Genomic DNA, 16,542 nt, shown 5'->3' on the forward strand with positions numbered 1-16,542 from the left:
TGGACATGTGTATTTAGGCTTACTCTGTTGTTTTGGTCTGGTACTTAATTGTACTTATGTCAAGTAAGTACACTGTATATAACAAAGTCGATAACAGTACTTGCCTGGTACAAAATGGCACATTGCCAATCATGCATCCCTACAAACTGAGGAGTAATTATCGGGCAGTGCATTCGGAAAGTATTCTGACCCCTTCCCTTTTTCCACATTACAGCCATGTTCTAAAATTGATATTTTTCCCGCTCATCAATCTACACACAATACCCCATAATGAAAAAGTGAAAACAGGTTTAGAAATTGTTGGAAATGTATAAAAAAACAAAACAGAAATACCTTATTTACATAAGTATTCAGACCCTTTGCAATGGGACTCGAAATTGAGCTCAGGTACATCATGTTTCCATTGATAATCCTTGAGATGTTTCTGCAATTTGATTGGAGTCCACCTGTGGTAAATTCAAGTGATTGGACATGATTTGCAAAGGCACATACCTGTCTATATAAGGTCCCGCAATTGACAGAGCAAAAAACAAGCCATGAGGTCGAAGGAATTGTCCGTAGAGTTCCGAGACAGGATTGTGTCGATGCACAGATCTGGGGTTCTGCAGCATTCTGCTGATTCTGCAGCATTGAAGGTCCTCAAGAACACAGTGGCCTCCATCATTCTTAATTGGAAGAAGTTTGGAACCACCGAAACTTCCTAGAGCTGGGCGCCCGGCCAAACTAAGCAATCGGGGGAGAAGGGCCTTGGTCAGGGAGGTGACAAAGAACCCGATGGTCCCTGTGACAGAGCTCAATAGCTCCTCTGTGGAGATGGGAGAACTCCACCAATCAGACGGATGCCACTCCTCAGTAAACGGCACATGACAGCCTGCTTGGAATTTGCCAAAAGGCACCCAAAGGAATCTCAGACCATGAGAAACAAGATGCTCTGGTCTTATGAAACCAAGATTGAACACTTTGGATTGAATGCCAAGCGTCTCATCTGGAGGAAAACTGGCACCATCCCTATGGTGAAGCATGGTGAAGGCAGCATCGTGCTAGTCAGGATCGAGGGAAAGATGAACGGAGAAAAGTACAGAGAGATCCTTGAAGAAAACTTTCTCCAGAGCGCTCAGGACCTCAGACTGGGGAGAAGGTTCACCTTCCAACAGGACAACGACCCTAAGCACACAGCCAAGACAACGCAGGAGTGGCTTTGTGACAAGTCTCTGAATGTCCTTGAGTTGCCCAGCCCGAGCCCGGACTTGAACCCGATCGAACATCTCTGGAGCGAGCTGAAAATAGCTGTGCAGCGACGCTCCCCATCCAAACTGACAGAGCTTGAGAGAATCTGAAGAGAAGAATGGGAGAAACTCCCTAAATACAGGTGTGCCAAGCTTGTAGTGTCATACCCAAGAAGACTTGAGGCTGCAATCGCTGCCAAAGGTGTGTGAACAAAGTACTGAGTAAAGGGTCTGAATACCTATGTAAATGTGATATTATATAAAAAAAAATGTATACATTTGCAAACAAATCTAAAAACCTGTGTTTGCTTTGTCACGATGGGGTATTGTGTGTAGATTGATGAGGGGGGGAAAAGTATTTAATCCATTTCAGAATAAGTCAGGGGGTCTGAATACTTTCCGAACGCACTGTATACAGTGCCTTCAGAAAGTATTCACACCCCTTGACTTTTTCAACATTTTGTTGTAACAACCTGAATTTAAAATGTATACATTTAAGGAAAAAAATATCACTGGCCTACACCACAATACCACATTTTAGAAATGATTTACAAATAAATAAAAAATGAAAAGCTGGCATGTTTTGATTCAATAAGTATTCAACCCCTCTGTTATGTCAAGCCTAAGTAAGTTTAGGAGTTAAAATGTGTTCAACAAGCCAAATCATGTGCTGAATACAACCTTACAGTGAAATGCTTACTTACAAGCCCTTAACCAAGAATGCAGTTTTAAGAAAATACCCCAAAGCAAGTAAGAGATAAGAATAACAAATAATTAAAGAGCAGCAGTAATATAACAATAGCGGGGCTATATACAGGGGGTACCGGTACACCGGTGTCGAGGTAATTATGTACATGTAGGTAGAGTTATTAAAGTGACTATGCATAGATAAATAGAGAGTAGTAGCAGCGTAGAAGAGGGGAGGGGGGCAATGCAAATAGTCTGGGTAGCCATTTGATTAGATGTTCAGGAGTCTTATGGCTTGGGGGTAGAAGCTGTTTAGAAGCCACTTGGACCTAGACTTGGCACTCCGGTACCGCTTGCCGTGCGGTAGCAGAGAGAACTGTCTATGACTAGGGTGGCTGGAGTCTGACAATTTTCAGGGCCTTCCTCTGACACTGCCTGGTATGGAGGTCATGGACGGCAGGAAGCTTGGCCCCGGTGATGTACTGGGCCATACAAACTACCCTATGTAGTGCCTTGCGGTCGGAGGCTGAACAGTCACGATGCTATCGATGGAGTAGCTGGAGAACCTTTTGAGGATCTGAGGACCCATGCCAAATTGTTTAAGTCTCCTGAGGGGGAATAGGTTTTGTCGTACCCTTTTCAAGACTGTCTTGGTGTGCTTGGACCCTGTTAGTTTGTTGGTGATGTGGACGCCAAGGAATTTGAAGTTCTCAACCTGCTCCACCACATCCCCGTCGATGAGAATGGGGGCGTGCTCGGTCCTCCTTTTCCAGGAGTCCACAATCATCTCCTTTGTCTTGATCACGTTGAGGGAGAGGTTGTTGTCCTTGCACCACAGGGTCAGGTCTCTGACCTCCTCCCTATAGGCTGTCTCATCGTTGTCGGTGATCAGGCCTATCACTGTTGTGTCATCGGAAAAGTTAATGATGGTGTTGGAGTCGTGCCTGGCCTTGCAGTCATGAGTGAACTGGGAGTACAGGAGGGGACTGAGCACATACTCCTGAGGGGCCCCAGTGTTGAGGATCAGCGTGGCAGATGTGTTGTTACCGACCCTTCCCACCTGGGAGCTGCCTGTCAGGATGTCCAGGATCCAGTTGCAGAGGGCGGTGTTTAGTCCCAGGGTCCTTAGCTTATTGACGAGCTTTGAGGGCACTATGGTGTTGAACACTGAGCTGTAGTCAATGAATAGCACTCTCAGACTTGTTCCTTTTGACCAGGTGTGAAAGGGCAGTGTGGAGTGCAATAGAGATTGCATCATCTGTGGATCTGTTGGGGGAAGTATGCAAATTGGAGTGGGTCTACGATTTCTGGGATAATGGTGTTGATGTGAGCCATGACCAGCCTTTCAAAGCATTTCATGGCTACAGACGTGAGTGCTACGGGTCAGTAGTCATTTAGGCAGGTTACCTTAGTGTTCTTGGGCACAGGGACTATGTTGGTCTGCTTAAAACATGTTTGTATTACAGACTCGGACAGGGAAAGGTTGAAAATGTCAGTGAAGACAATTGCCAGTTGATTAGCGCATGTTTGGAGTACACGTCCTGGTAATCCGTCTGGCTCTGCGGCCTTGTGAATTTTGACCTGTTTAAAGGTTTTACTCATATCGGCTGCAGAGTGCGTGATCACACAGTCGTCTGAAACAGCTGATGCTATCATGCATGTTTCAGGTTTACTTGCCTTGAAGCGAGCATAGAAGTTATTTAGCTCGTCTGGTAGGCTTGTCTTACTGGGGAGCCCTCGTCTGTGCTTCCCTTTGTAGTCTGTAATAGTTTGCAAGCCCTGCCACATCCGACGAGCATCGGAGCCGGTGTAGCACGCTTCGATCTTGGTTCTGTATTGACGTTTTTCCTGTTTGATGGTTCGTCGGAGGGCAGAGTGTGATTTCTTATAAGCTTCCTGGTTAGAATCCCGCTCCTTGAAAGCGGCAGCTCTAACCTTTAGTTCAGTTCGAATGTTGCCTGTAATTCATGGCTTCTGGTTGGGGTTTGTATGTACAGTCACTCTGGGGATGAAGTTATAGATGCACTTATTGATGAAGCCAGTGACTGATGTGGTGTACTCCTCAATGCCATCGGAAGAATCCTGGAACATATTCCAGTCTGTCCTAACAAAACAGTCCTGTAGCTTAGCATCTGCTTCATCTGACCACTTTTTTATAGACAGAGTCACTGGTGCTTCCTGCTTTAATTTTTGCTTGTAAGCAGGAATCAGGAGGATAGAATTATGGTCAGATTTGCCAAATGGAGGGTGAGAGAAAGCTTTGTATGCGTCTCTGTGTGTGGAGTAAAGGTGGCCTCGAGATTTTTCCCTCTGGTTGCACATTTAATACGCAATATAAATTAGGTAAAACGGATTTAAGTTTCCCTGTATTAAAGTCCCTGGCCACAAGGAGCGTCGCCTCTGGATGAGCATTTTCCTGCTTGCTTATACAGTTCATTGAGTGCGGTTTTAGTGCCAGCATCGGTCTGTGGTGGTATGTAGACAACTATGAAAAATACAGATGAACTCTCTAGGTAGATAGTGTGGTCTACAGCTTATAATGAGATACTCTACCTCAGGCGAGCAAAAGCTTGAGACTTCCTTAGATATCCTGCACCAGCTGTTGTTAACAAATATATGTAGGCACCCGCCCGGTGTTTTACCAGAGGCTGTTGTTTTATCCTGGCGATAGAGTGTATAACCCACCAGCTGTATGTTATTAATGTCGTCATTCAGCCACGACTCTGTGAAACATAAGATATTACAGTTTTTAATGTCCCGTTGGTAGGATATACACGCTTTCAGTTCGTCCCATTTATGTTCCAGCGATTGAATGTTGGCTAACAGTACGAATGGCAAAGGCAGATTAACCACTCGTCGCCTGATCCTCACAAGGCACCCCTATCTCTTTCCGCGAAATCTCAGTTTCTTTCTCCAGCGAATGACGGGGATGAGGGCCTGTTCGGGTGTTTGGAGTATATCCTTCCCATCCGACTCATTAAAGAAAAATTATTAGTCCAATTCGAGGTGAGTAATCACTGTTCTGATGTCCAGGAGCTCTTTTTGGTCATAAGAGATGGTAGCAGCAATATTATGTACAAAATAAGTTACAAACAATGCGAATAAACAAACAAAATAGCACAGTTGGTTAAGAGCCAATGAAACAGCAGCCATCCTCTCCGGCGCCATCTTCATTTTAACATAATAAGTTGCATGGACTCAGTCTGTGTGCAATAATAGTGTTTAACATTATTTTTACATTACTACCTCATCTCTGTACCCCACAAATACAATTATCTGTAATGTCCCTCAGTCGAGCAGTGAATTTTAAACACAGATTCAACCATAAAGACCAGGGAGGTTTACTAATGTCTCGCAAAGAATGGCACCTACTGGTAGATGGGTAAAAAAAGAAAAAAGCAGAAACCTGAATATCCCTTTGAGCATCGTGAAGTTATTAATTACACTCTGGATGGTGTATCAATACACCCAGTCATTACAAAGAAACAGGCATCCTTCCTAACTCAGTTGCAGAAGAGAAAGGAAACCGTTTAAGGATTTCAAAATGAAGCCAATGGTGACTTTAAAATAGTTACACAGTTTAATGGCTGTGATAGGATCAACAACATTTTAGTTACGGGCAAATGTTGTACAATCCAGGTGTGTAAAGCTTTTAGAGACTTACCCAGAAAGACACAGCTGTAATTGCTGCCAAAGGTGCTTCCACAAAGTATTGACTCAGGGATGTGAATACTTACAGTACCAGTAAAACGTTTGGACATAAATCCTTGAATGAGTAGCTTTCTTTATTTTAACTATTTTCTACAATGTAGAATAATAGTGAAGACATCAAAACTATGAAATTACACATATGGAATAATTTAGTAACCAAAAAAGTATTAAACAAATACATTTTATATTTGAGATTCTTAAGTACAGTGGTTCTTCCTGTAAAAGTTGCGTCATACTGCAGCACACCTTGCGGGCTGCCACAGAATTCTATGGCACGTTATTTAATTGTCAGCCATTGTTGCCATTAATACTAGTTAGTGCTAGTTTGACCACCAGAGAGCATCTTTGAGAAACATTTGATAGTCTTCAATATTGGCCATACTAGAGAATTTAAAACCTGTTTTTGTAAGAACGTAGAATATGGGATTGATTTTAAGAAATGTATCTTAATTAATTTGAATAATATTGTGGTGTTTCTAGTCCAAGAAAAACAAAAAATGAAACCCTCCGTTAGGAAAATATGGCTCTGTACAACGTGACGGTCGGGAGTAGGCTACAGTACTAAGAGCATAACATTTCCACACCCTAATTGTAGTCTAACCAATACCAAAATGGAGATTAAGTGAGAAAAGAAGACCAGTCCCCATGCTTGTCTCAGAGCAGCACGAAACGGTGCTGAAATAGTTGACCACACGCGGGTGAACTATTGCATCTATCTTCAATATGCTTTTTAGATAAATAAGACCTACACAGCACATTACTCAACACTAGTGAGACTCATGTCACCTACGGTTGGCCTACAGTATATCTAAAAATATGTTTTCAATGACGTTACTCTCCGTCAATAATTAATTTTAGAGGATTGGAGGAGTCTAAATGAATATCTAACGGGCATTTTTCATTAAGGTAAATCTGAATTTTGAGAATATCAAAAGGGGCTTTTATATCATTCTAAATTATTTAATAATAAAAGGCCAAAATAATATTTATAAAGGCCAAAATATTTATTTCTGTTTTTAGAGGGAGAGAAACGAAAAGCCCACCATGCCTATTTTTTGGACAAGGACATCCCAGCCGGACAAACCCTCCCCTAACCCGGACGACACTGGGCCAATTGTGCACCGCCCTATGGGACTCCCAATCACGGTCGGATGTGATAGAGCCTGGTTTCGAACCAGGGACTGTAGTGATGCCTCTTGCACTGAGATGCAGTGCCTTAGACCGCTGCGCCACTCAGGAGCCATGACCAATATATATTGTCCTGCATCATAGAAACATTGTTTGCAGAATTCACAGCCTGACACACTTGTGAAAAACAAGCTAAATAATAATAATAATAATAAGTTTCCCCCTTACCACATGTATGGTTTTTTAATCAATTAGGATATTTGAGTTTAACCACAATATTTGTTGTATCTTTTCTGGTGGATGAAACTGAAATTGCAACCAACTTTCTATGGCTATGGCGATATTTTGGAGATTATTTTGTTTTCAAGTAACTGGAAGTGATTGAGAAAAAAGCCATTCTTGAACATGAGGTGAGACATTCTTACTAATATGTAAATAAAGCCAGTTTGTTATTTAGAATTATTTATTTCTGGTTTTAGAGGGAGATAAACCAAAAGCCCACCGTCACCTCATAAAACCTATTTTTGTAAAAACATAATATATGGGATTGATTTTAAGAAATGTAGCTTAATGAATGTGATTAATATTATGGTGTTTCTATTCCAAGAAAATCAAAAAATGAAACCCTTAGGGGTATCACAACCGGCCGTGATTGGGAGTCCCTTATGGCGCTGTACAACGTGACCTTTATTTAACTAGGCAAGTCAGTTAAGAACAAACGCTGGGTCAATTGTTGGCCGCCCTAAGGGACTCCCAATCATGGCCGGTTGTGATACAGCCAAGCTAACTAAAAAATATATTTGACAATACAATTCTCCACCTTACCCTCCTTCTTGGCAGGAGTCTATTATCCTGCTAATAGCCCACAATGGCGCTGTACAATGTGACCGGTCGGGAGTAGGCTACAGTACTACAGTAAGAGAAAAATAATCCTGACATATCCACACCCTAATTGTTGTCTAACCAACACCCAAATGGAGATTCAGTGAAAATAAAAATCTCATTGATTTATCAAGACCAGTCCCCATGCTTGTCTCAGAGCAGCGCCGTCTTGACCACTGAATGCGGTCTCTTCCATTAATTTTGAAAGAGTATTTTCCAGTAAGCAACAATTTGTTTACCTTCATTAGCCTACTTTGTTAACTTCTCTAGGGTAGGGGGCAGTATTTTGACGTCCGGATGAAAGGCATGCCCGTAGTAAACTGCCTGCTACTCAGGCTCAGAAGGTAGGATATGCATATTATTAGTCGAGTTGGATAGAAAACACTGAAGTTTCTTAAACTGTTTGAATGATGTCTGTGAGTATAACAGAACTCATATGGCAGGCAAAAACCAGAGAAATATCCAACCAGGAAGTGAGGAAATCTGAAGTTTGTAGTTTTTCAAGTGATTGCCAATACAGTATACAGTGACTTAGGGTTCATTTTGCACTTCCTAAGGCTTCCACTAGATGTCAACAGTCTTTAGAACATTGTTTCATGCTTCTATTGTGAATGGGGAGAGAACAAGAGCTCCTGGAAGTAGATGAGTGAGAAAATGACGAGCTCAGAGGCACACACTCACGTGAGTTAGCTGTGTTCCTTTTCTTTTTTGAAGACATTGGAATTGTCCGGTTGGAATATTACTGAAGATTTAAGATAAAAACACCCTAAAGATTGATGCTATACATTGTTTGACATGTTTCTACGAACGTAAATATAACTTTTTTGTACATTTTGTCATGACAATTTGCGCGCACTTCCTGCATTTGGAGTAGTGGACTAAACGCACGAACAAAAAGGAGGTATTTGGACATAAATTATGGACTTTATCGAACAAAACAAACATTTATTGTGGAACTGGGATCCCTGGGAGTGCATTCTGATGAAGATCATCAAAGGTAAGTGAATATTTATAATGTAATGTTTGTCATTTCTGTTGACTGTTTGGCTTGTTTTGATATCTGAGCGCTGTACTCAGATTATTGCAAAATGTGCTTTCGCCGTAAAGCTTTTTTGAAATCTGACACAGCGGTTGCATTAAGGAGAAGTGTATCTATAATTATTTGAATAACTGTTGAATATTTTATCAACGTTTATGATGAGTATTTCTGGAAATTGATGTGCTCATTCACCGGATGTTTTGGGAGGCAAAACATTTCTGAACATTACACGTCAATGTAAAATGGGGTTTTTGGATATAAATATGAACTTCATCGAGCAAAACATACATGTATTGTGTAACATGAAGTCCCATGAGTGCCATCTGATGAAGATCATCAAAGGTTAGTGATTAATTTTAGCTGTATTTCTGGTTTTTGGCTGTGTGGTTTTTCTTGTCTCGGCTCTGTCCTAACATAATCTAATGTTATGCTTTCGCCGTAAAGCCTTTTTGAAATCGGACAATGTGGTTGGATTAACGAGAAGTGTATCTTTAAAATGGGATATAATAGTTGTATGTTTGAGAAATTTGAATTATAAGATTTTTGTTGTTTTGTATTTGCCGCCCTGCTATTTCACTGGCTATTGAATAGTGTCCCACATACCCCAGAGAGGTTAAACATTTTCTGTCATTCAGTGATATTTATTCCCATAGTAATTCATTATGGATCCATAATGAAATAAACATCTGCATTTTGAAAGAGTACTTTTTACATTATTTTATTAACAAAAGCATAAAGATGCTGATGAAGAAATACAGTACTGTACAGTATATGCTTTATCCGACATTTTGCGGTTGCATGAGGTCGCCTACACGTACTTTAAACATATAGATAATAAAGCAGAAGATAGACGCTGCCTGCATTTGTTTATTAGGCTACTGTGCAGTCTGACAAGTAAACATAGCCTACAATACATACTGTAGTAAACATGGGAAAGTGCCTAATTCCTTACATAAGGGAGAGCAGGCCATGTCCAGACTTTCTCTGTGACCTCAAGTACTCATTAACGCTGTCTTTAATGCATTTTCGGGTTGCATCAGTCTTGGACAGAAACTTCTGAGACACAGTATTAATGATGAACACCTGGAGGTTCACTGGTAAGCCACATATGCCTCAGGATCAATTCCAGTTGGTATTCTGTATCCACTCGTGGGATCTCTCTTCGGTTACACATCCTTGGAATAGCAGAACAGCATAACGGTCTGGACGGCCCTTGCTGTGCCTGGTGAGCAGTTCGTCAAGTTCTGTTGTCCGAAGATGCATGGAAATGTCAGGGTGAACCGACGACCTGACGAACCCACCACGTATGTTGAATCTGCCTGTTGGAGGTGGAGTTCCAGAGCTCACAGGTGTACCTGACATGGATTGTGACTCCATCTCGTTCCTCGCCCTCTTCAACGCGTCATTCTCCGCCTGACTCTCCACAAATGAGGGCATAAACTGAGTGAAGACGCCAGCAGAGTAAGTATACCTTTATGTAGTAAAACAAAAATAAATAAAATACCAACAACACCTACAGTATATCCATTTTTTTTTATCTCTACATGTACAGTGGGGAGAACAAGTATTTGATACACTGCCGATTTTGCAGCTTTTCCTACTTACAAAGCATGTAGAGGTCTGTAATTTGTATCATAGGTACACTTCAACTGTGAGAGACGGAATCTAAAATCACATTGTATGATTTTTAAGTAATTAATTTGCTTTTTATTGCATGACATTAGTATTTGATCACCAGTAAGAATTCCGGCTCTCACAGACCTGTTCGTTTTTCATTAAGAAGCCCTCCTGTTCTCCTCTCATTACCTGTATTAACTGCACCTGTTTGAACTCGTTACCTGTATAAAAGACACCTGTCCACACACTAAATCAAACAGACTCCAACCTCTCCACAATGGCCAAGACCAGAGAGCTGTGTAAGGACATCAGGGATAACATTTTTACATTTTAGTCATTTAGCAGACGCTCTTATCCAGAGCGACTTACAGTGGTGAATACATACATTTCATTTTTTCATTTCATGCATTTTTTTTAAATTGATTTATTTATTTTTTGTACTGGCCTCCCGTGGGAATCGAACCCACAACCCTGGCGTTGCACACACCATGCTGGCATTGCAAACACCATGCTCTACCAACAGCCACAGTTGGTAGAGCAAAATTGTAGACCTGCACAAGGCTGGGATGGGCTACAGGACAATAGGTAAGCAGCTTGGTGAGAAGGCAACAACTGTTGGCGCAATTATTAGAAAACGGAAGAAGTTCAAGATGACAGTCAATCACCCTTGGTCTGGGGCTCCATGCAAGATCTCACCTCGTGGGGTATCAATGATCATGAGGAAGGTGAGGGATCAGCCCAGAACTACACGGCAGGACCTGGTCAATGACCTGATGAGAGCTGGGACCACAGTCTCAAAGAAAACCATTAGTAACACACTACGCCGTCATGGATTAAAATCCTGCAGCGCACGCAAGGTCCCCCTGCTCAAGCCAGCGCATGTCCAGGCCCGTCTGAAGTTTGCCAATGACCATCTGGATGATCCAGAGGAAGAATGGGAGAAGGGCGTGTGGTCTGATGAGACAAAAATAGCTTTTTGGTCTAAACTCGACTCGCCGTGTTTGGAGGAAGAAGGATGAGTACAACCCCAAGAACACCATCCCAACCGTGAAGCATGGAGGTGGAAACATCATTCATTGGGGATGCTTTTCTGCAAAGGGGACAGGACGACTGCACCGTATTGAGGGGAGGATGGACAGGCCATGTATCGCGAGATCTTGGCCATCAACCTCCTTCCCTCAGTAAGAGCATTGAAGATGGGTCGTGGCTGGGTCTTCCAGCATGACAACGACCCGAAACACACAGCCAGGGCAACTAAGGAGTGGCTCCGTAAGAAGTATCTCAAGGTCCTGGAGTGGCCTAGCCAGTCTCCAGACCTGAACCCAATAGAAAATCTTTGGAGGGAGCTGAAAGTCCGTATTGCCCAGCGACAGCCCCGAAACCTGAAGGATCTGGAGAAGGTCTGTATGGAGGAGTGGGCCAAAATCCCTGCTGCAGTGTGTGCAAACCTGGTCAAGAACTACAGGAAACGTATGATCTCTGTAATTGCAAACAAAGGTTTCTATACCAAATATTAAGTTCTGCTTTTCTGATGTATCAAATACTTAAGTCATGCAATAAAATGCAAATGAATTACTTAAAAATCATACAATGTGATTTTCTGGATTTTTGTTTACGATTCCGTCTCTCACAGTTGAAGTGTACCTATGATAAAAATTACAGACCTCTACATGCTTTGTCAGTAGGAAAACTTGCAAAATCAGCAGTGTATCAAATACTTGTTCTCCCCACTGTAGGTCTCCTGATTTAAACCCAATCTATCTTGTTTGGCATCAACTGAAAACATTCATCTGCAACTGTACCAAGCCTACAAGCAAAGATTAACTGGTTAAGGCTTGAGAAATTGATGATACAACAATGCAAAAAATGAATTGATCATCTCAGCAAGGTTTTACCAGTGGTCGTGGAGCTGGGGGGAAGTGCAACTAAAATGTAGTTTAAATAAACATCTGCATTTTTAATGTTTTTTATCTCGTTATTTTAATAATGAAAGCATAAAAGACGTTTATTTAGAAAATTGGGGGATTTTCCCACCTACAGCAGCCGAGCTTTGAAGAGTTGCCTGTCAATTCATAAACCATGTGCCATGAAATGTCTATTTTGCTATCTATATGGCTCGCCGACATTTTGCGGTTGCATGAGGTCTTGAGTTAGAAATGTAACATTTTATAGTACTTAACCTGTTATGGCTAGGGGGCAGTATTTTCACGGCTGGATAAAAAACGTACCCGATTTAATCTGGTTACTACTCCTGCCCAGTAACTAGAATATGCATATAATTATTGGCTTTGGATAGAAAACACTCCAAAGTTTCTAAAACTGTTTGAATGGTGTCTGTGAGTATAACAGAACTCAAATGGCAGGTCAAAACCTGAGAGATTCCTTTACAGGAAGTGGCCTGTCTGACCATTTCTTGAACTTCTTTGCCATCTCTATCTTTTACAAAGGATCTCTGCTCTAACGTGACACTTCCTACGTCTTCCATGGGCGCTCAGAGCCCGGGGAAAACCTGAATGTCGTCATCCCAGCCCCAGGCTGAAACACATTATCGCCTTTCTCAAGTGGCCGATCAAGGGACTGTGGGCTTAGGCGCGTGCCCTGGCCGCCCCCGTCTTTGTGATTTTTCCTCTGTTTGCCGAAAAGGAGATTCCCGGTCTGAATATTATGGCTTTTTTACGAGATAAATTGCATAAAAATTGATTTTAAACAGCGGTTGACATGCTTGGAAGTACGGTAATGGAATATTTAGATTTTTTTTGTCACGAATTGCGCCATGCGTGCGACCCTGATTTACCATTTCGGATAGTTTCTGGAACGCACGAACAAAACGCCGCTATTCGGATATAACGATGGATTATTTTGGACCAAACCAACATTTGTTATTGAAGTAGCAGTCCTGGGAGTGCATTCTGACGAAGACAACAAAAGGTAATCAAACTTTTATAATAGTAAATCTGATTTTGGTGAAGGCTAAACTTGCCGGGTGTCTAAATAGCTAGCCCGTGATGGCTGGGCTATGTACTTAGAATATTGCAAAATGTGCTTTCACCAAAAAGCTATTTTAAAATCGGACATATCGAGTGCATAGAGGAGTTCTGTATCTATAATTCTTAAAATAATTGTTATGCTTTTTGTGAACGTTTATCGTGAGTAATTTAGTAAATTCTTAGCAAATTCCTCCGGAAGTTTGCGGGGGGTATGCTAGTTCTGAACGTCACATGCTAATGTGAAAAGCTGGTTTTTGATATAAATACGAACTTGATTGAACAAAACATGCATGTATTGTATAACATAATGTCCTAGGTGTGTCATCTGATGAAGATCATCAAAGGTTAGTGCTGCATTTAGCTGTCTTCTGGGTTTTTGTGACATTATATGCTAGCTTGAAAAATGGGTGTCTGATTATTTCTGGCTTGGTACTCTGCTGACATAATCTAATGTTTTGCTTTCGCTGTAAAGCCTTTTTGAAATCGGACAGTGTGGTTAGATAAAGGAGAGTCTTGTCTTTAAAATGCTGTGAAATAGTCATATGTTTGAAAAATTGAAGTTTTTGTATTTTTGAGGAATTTGTAATTCGCTCATTGGATATTGGAGCAGATGTTCCGCTAGCGGAACGTCTAGATGTAAGAGGTTAAGCATTGAATACATTGCAAATTGGGGGATTTTCACACCTACAGTAGCCGGGCTGTAAAGAGTCTATTGTCCTGCTAATAGGAAACATTGTTTGCATGATTGACTACACCTGCTTCAGTACTACAGTACACTTGTGAAAAACAAGTGTTTGAAAACCTGTTTTCAAAATGCCTCCAGCTGTCCATCACTACTGTAAATAAAAACACAGCATCTTGTTTACATTCTTTATTGTAACCACAATGTCAAAAATAATTTGTATCTACCTTTCCAATTACTTTTAGAGTTTGAGATTTACAAATGTACACTTTTCATGTCATTTTTAGTAAGTAATATGCTACAGTCCAGTTACAGGTTGTTCTGATCAAGTAGAAACAAAAAAAATGTGTATTTTTTGGGGTGTGTGTGCAGGACAGAGAAATAGCAATTATTACACTATTGTTCAGGAGGAATGGAAAATTTCATGTCAATTCATAAACAATGTCACATTGAAAATCTCTTCCCAACTATTTTCCCCAATAATTAGATTTAAAGGATTGGAGGATTCTAAATTGTTTGTTTAAAAAAATTATATTTTGGAGATTTCATTTTCAAGGAAATCCCAGATGGCCAAACCCTCCCCTAACCCGGACGACACTGAGCCAATTGTGCATCGCCTCATAGGTCTCCCGGTTGCAGCCGGCACGGGTATCGAACCAGCATCTGTAGCAAGGCAGTTTGCACTGCGATGCAGTGTCTTAGACCGCTGCGCCACTTGGGAGGCCCCATCCATAAAGTTTTTAATGCTGATCAATTGCGTTGCACAAAGTATCAAAATATGGATGATCACCTGGAATGCATTTCAATTAACAGGTGTGCCTTGTTAAAAGTTAATTTGTGGAATTTCTTTCCTTATTAATGCATTTGAGCCAATCAGTTGTGTTGTGACAAGGTGGGGGTGGTATATAGGAGATGGCCCTATTTGGTAAAAGACCAAGTCCATATTATGGAAAGAACAGCTCAAATAAGCAAAGAGAAACGACAGTCCATCATTATTTTAAGACATGAAGGTCAGTCGGTCTGGAAAATTTCAAGAACTCTGAACATTTCTTCAAGTACAGTTGCAAAAACCATCAAGCGCTATGATGAAACTGGCTCTCATGAGGAACGCCACAGGAAAGGAAGACCCAGAGTTACCTCTGCTGTAGAGGATAAGTTCATTAGAGTTACCAGCCTCAGAAATTGCAGCCCAAATAAATGCTTCACAGAGTTCAAGTAACAGACATGTTCAGAGAATGCTGCGTGAATCAGGCCTTCATGGTCGAATTGCTGCAAAGAAACCCCTACAAAGGGACACCAATAAGAAGAGACTTGCTTGGGCCAACAAACACGGGCAATGGACATTAGACCGGTGGAAATCTGTCCTTTGGTCTGGAGTCCAAATATGATATTTTTGGTTCCAGGCCTGTGTCTTTATGAGACGCAGAATAGGGGAACGAGGGATCTCCACATATGTGGTTACCACCGTGAAGCATGGAGGAGGAGGTGTGATGGTGTGGGGGTGCTTTGCTGATGACACTGTCTGTGATTTATTTAGAATTCAAGACACACTTAACCAGCATTCTGCAGCGATACGCCATCCCATCTGGTTTGCGCTTAGTGGGACTATCATTTGTTTTTCAACAGGACAATGACCCAACACACCTCCAGGCTGTGTAAGGGCTATTTGACCAAGAAGGAGAGTGATGGCGTACTGCATCAGACCTGGCCTCCACAATCACCTGACTTCAACCCAATTGAGATGGTTTGGGATGAGTTGGACCGCAGAGGGAAGGAAAAGCAGCCGACACGTGGCTCAGCATATGTGGGAACTCCTTAATGACTGTTGGAAAATTTTGAGAGAATGCCAAGAGTGTGCAAAGCTGTCATCAAGGCAAAGGGTGGCTACTTTGAAGAATATAAAATATATTTTGATTTGTTTAGTGCATTTTTGGTTACTACATGATTCGAAAGTGTGGCCCATGGCACTTTACCAACATGTAAGGTTGCACCCTCCTAGGCCTCACCATCACTGTAATTGGCATTTTAATTTTGCCTTATGGAAGAAGAGGAATAATAATATTAATTAAAGCTGCAGGTAGCGTTGCCGGGGTTCAGCTGTGTGCTCACTGTGCAACCTTCAGGACAAATTGGACACATTGCACTAGGATGAGCTACTTCTGTACTGTTTACAATGCCAAATATCAGAACTCCACATTGAACAAGTCATGCAACATTTTGCTTTTGCGGTATTTTGGACCATTTTCAATGATGTTGACTACTTTAAACGTCTTCTTTTCCAGAACCGCTGTACCGATTGGCACCAAATTTGGTATATATCATCTATGTAGCCATGTCTTTAAACGGAACATTTTGCAGGACTCTAACTGAAACAGTATGACTGCTATGAGCCAATGAGCTTGCATTAATGTGCATTGGACAGGAAAAAACATTCATGCAGCCAAAATATACCATACTTTCCAGGTTAGCTAGACTCATATCCTTGAGCATGTGTGCCAAATTCCATCACTCTGAGTCTAACAGATCAAGAGATATAAACATGTGCCCGTTACAGCCCCACAGTGTGAGGAGAGGAACCTATGT

At 41.5% G+C, this 16,542-nt stretch overlaps 1 protein-coding gene across 6 annotated transcripts in view; it reads right to left on the reverse strand.

Annotated features, from left to right (window-relative positions):
• The window catches only part of nrap (nebulin-related anchoring protein), a 126,711-nt gene that overhangs the window by 18,670 nt on the left and 91,499 nt on the right, over nt 1–16,542 (reverse strand). The window lies entirely within an intron of this gene.

Source organism: Salmo salar, chromosome ssa19 (assembly GCF_905237065.1).
Source record: "Salmo salar chromosome ssa19, Ssal_v3.1, whole genome shotgun sequence".
Classification (NCBI taxonomy): domain Eukaryota; kingdom Metazoa; phylum Chordata; class Actinopteri; order Salmoniformes; family Salmonidae; genus Salmo; species Salmo salar.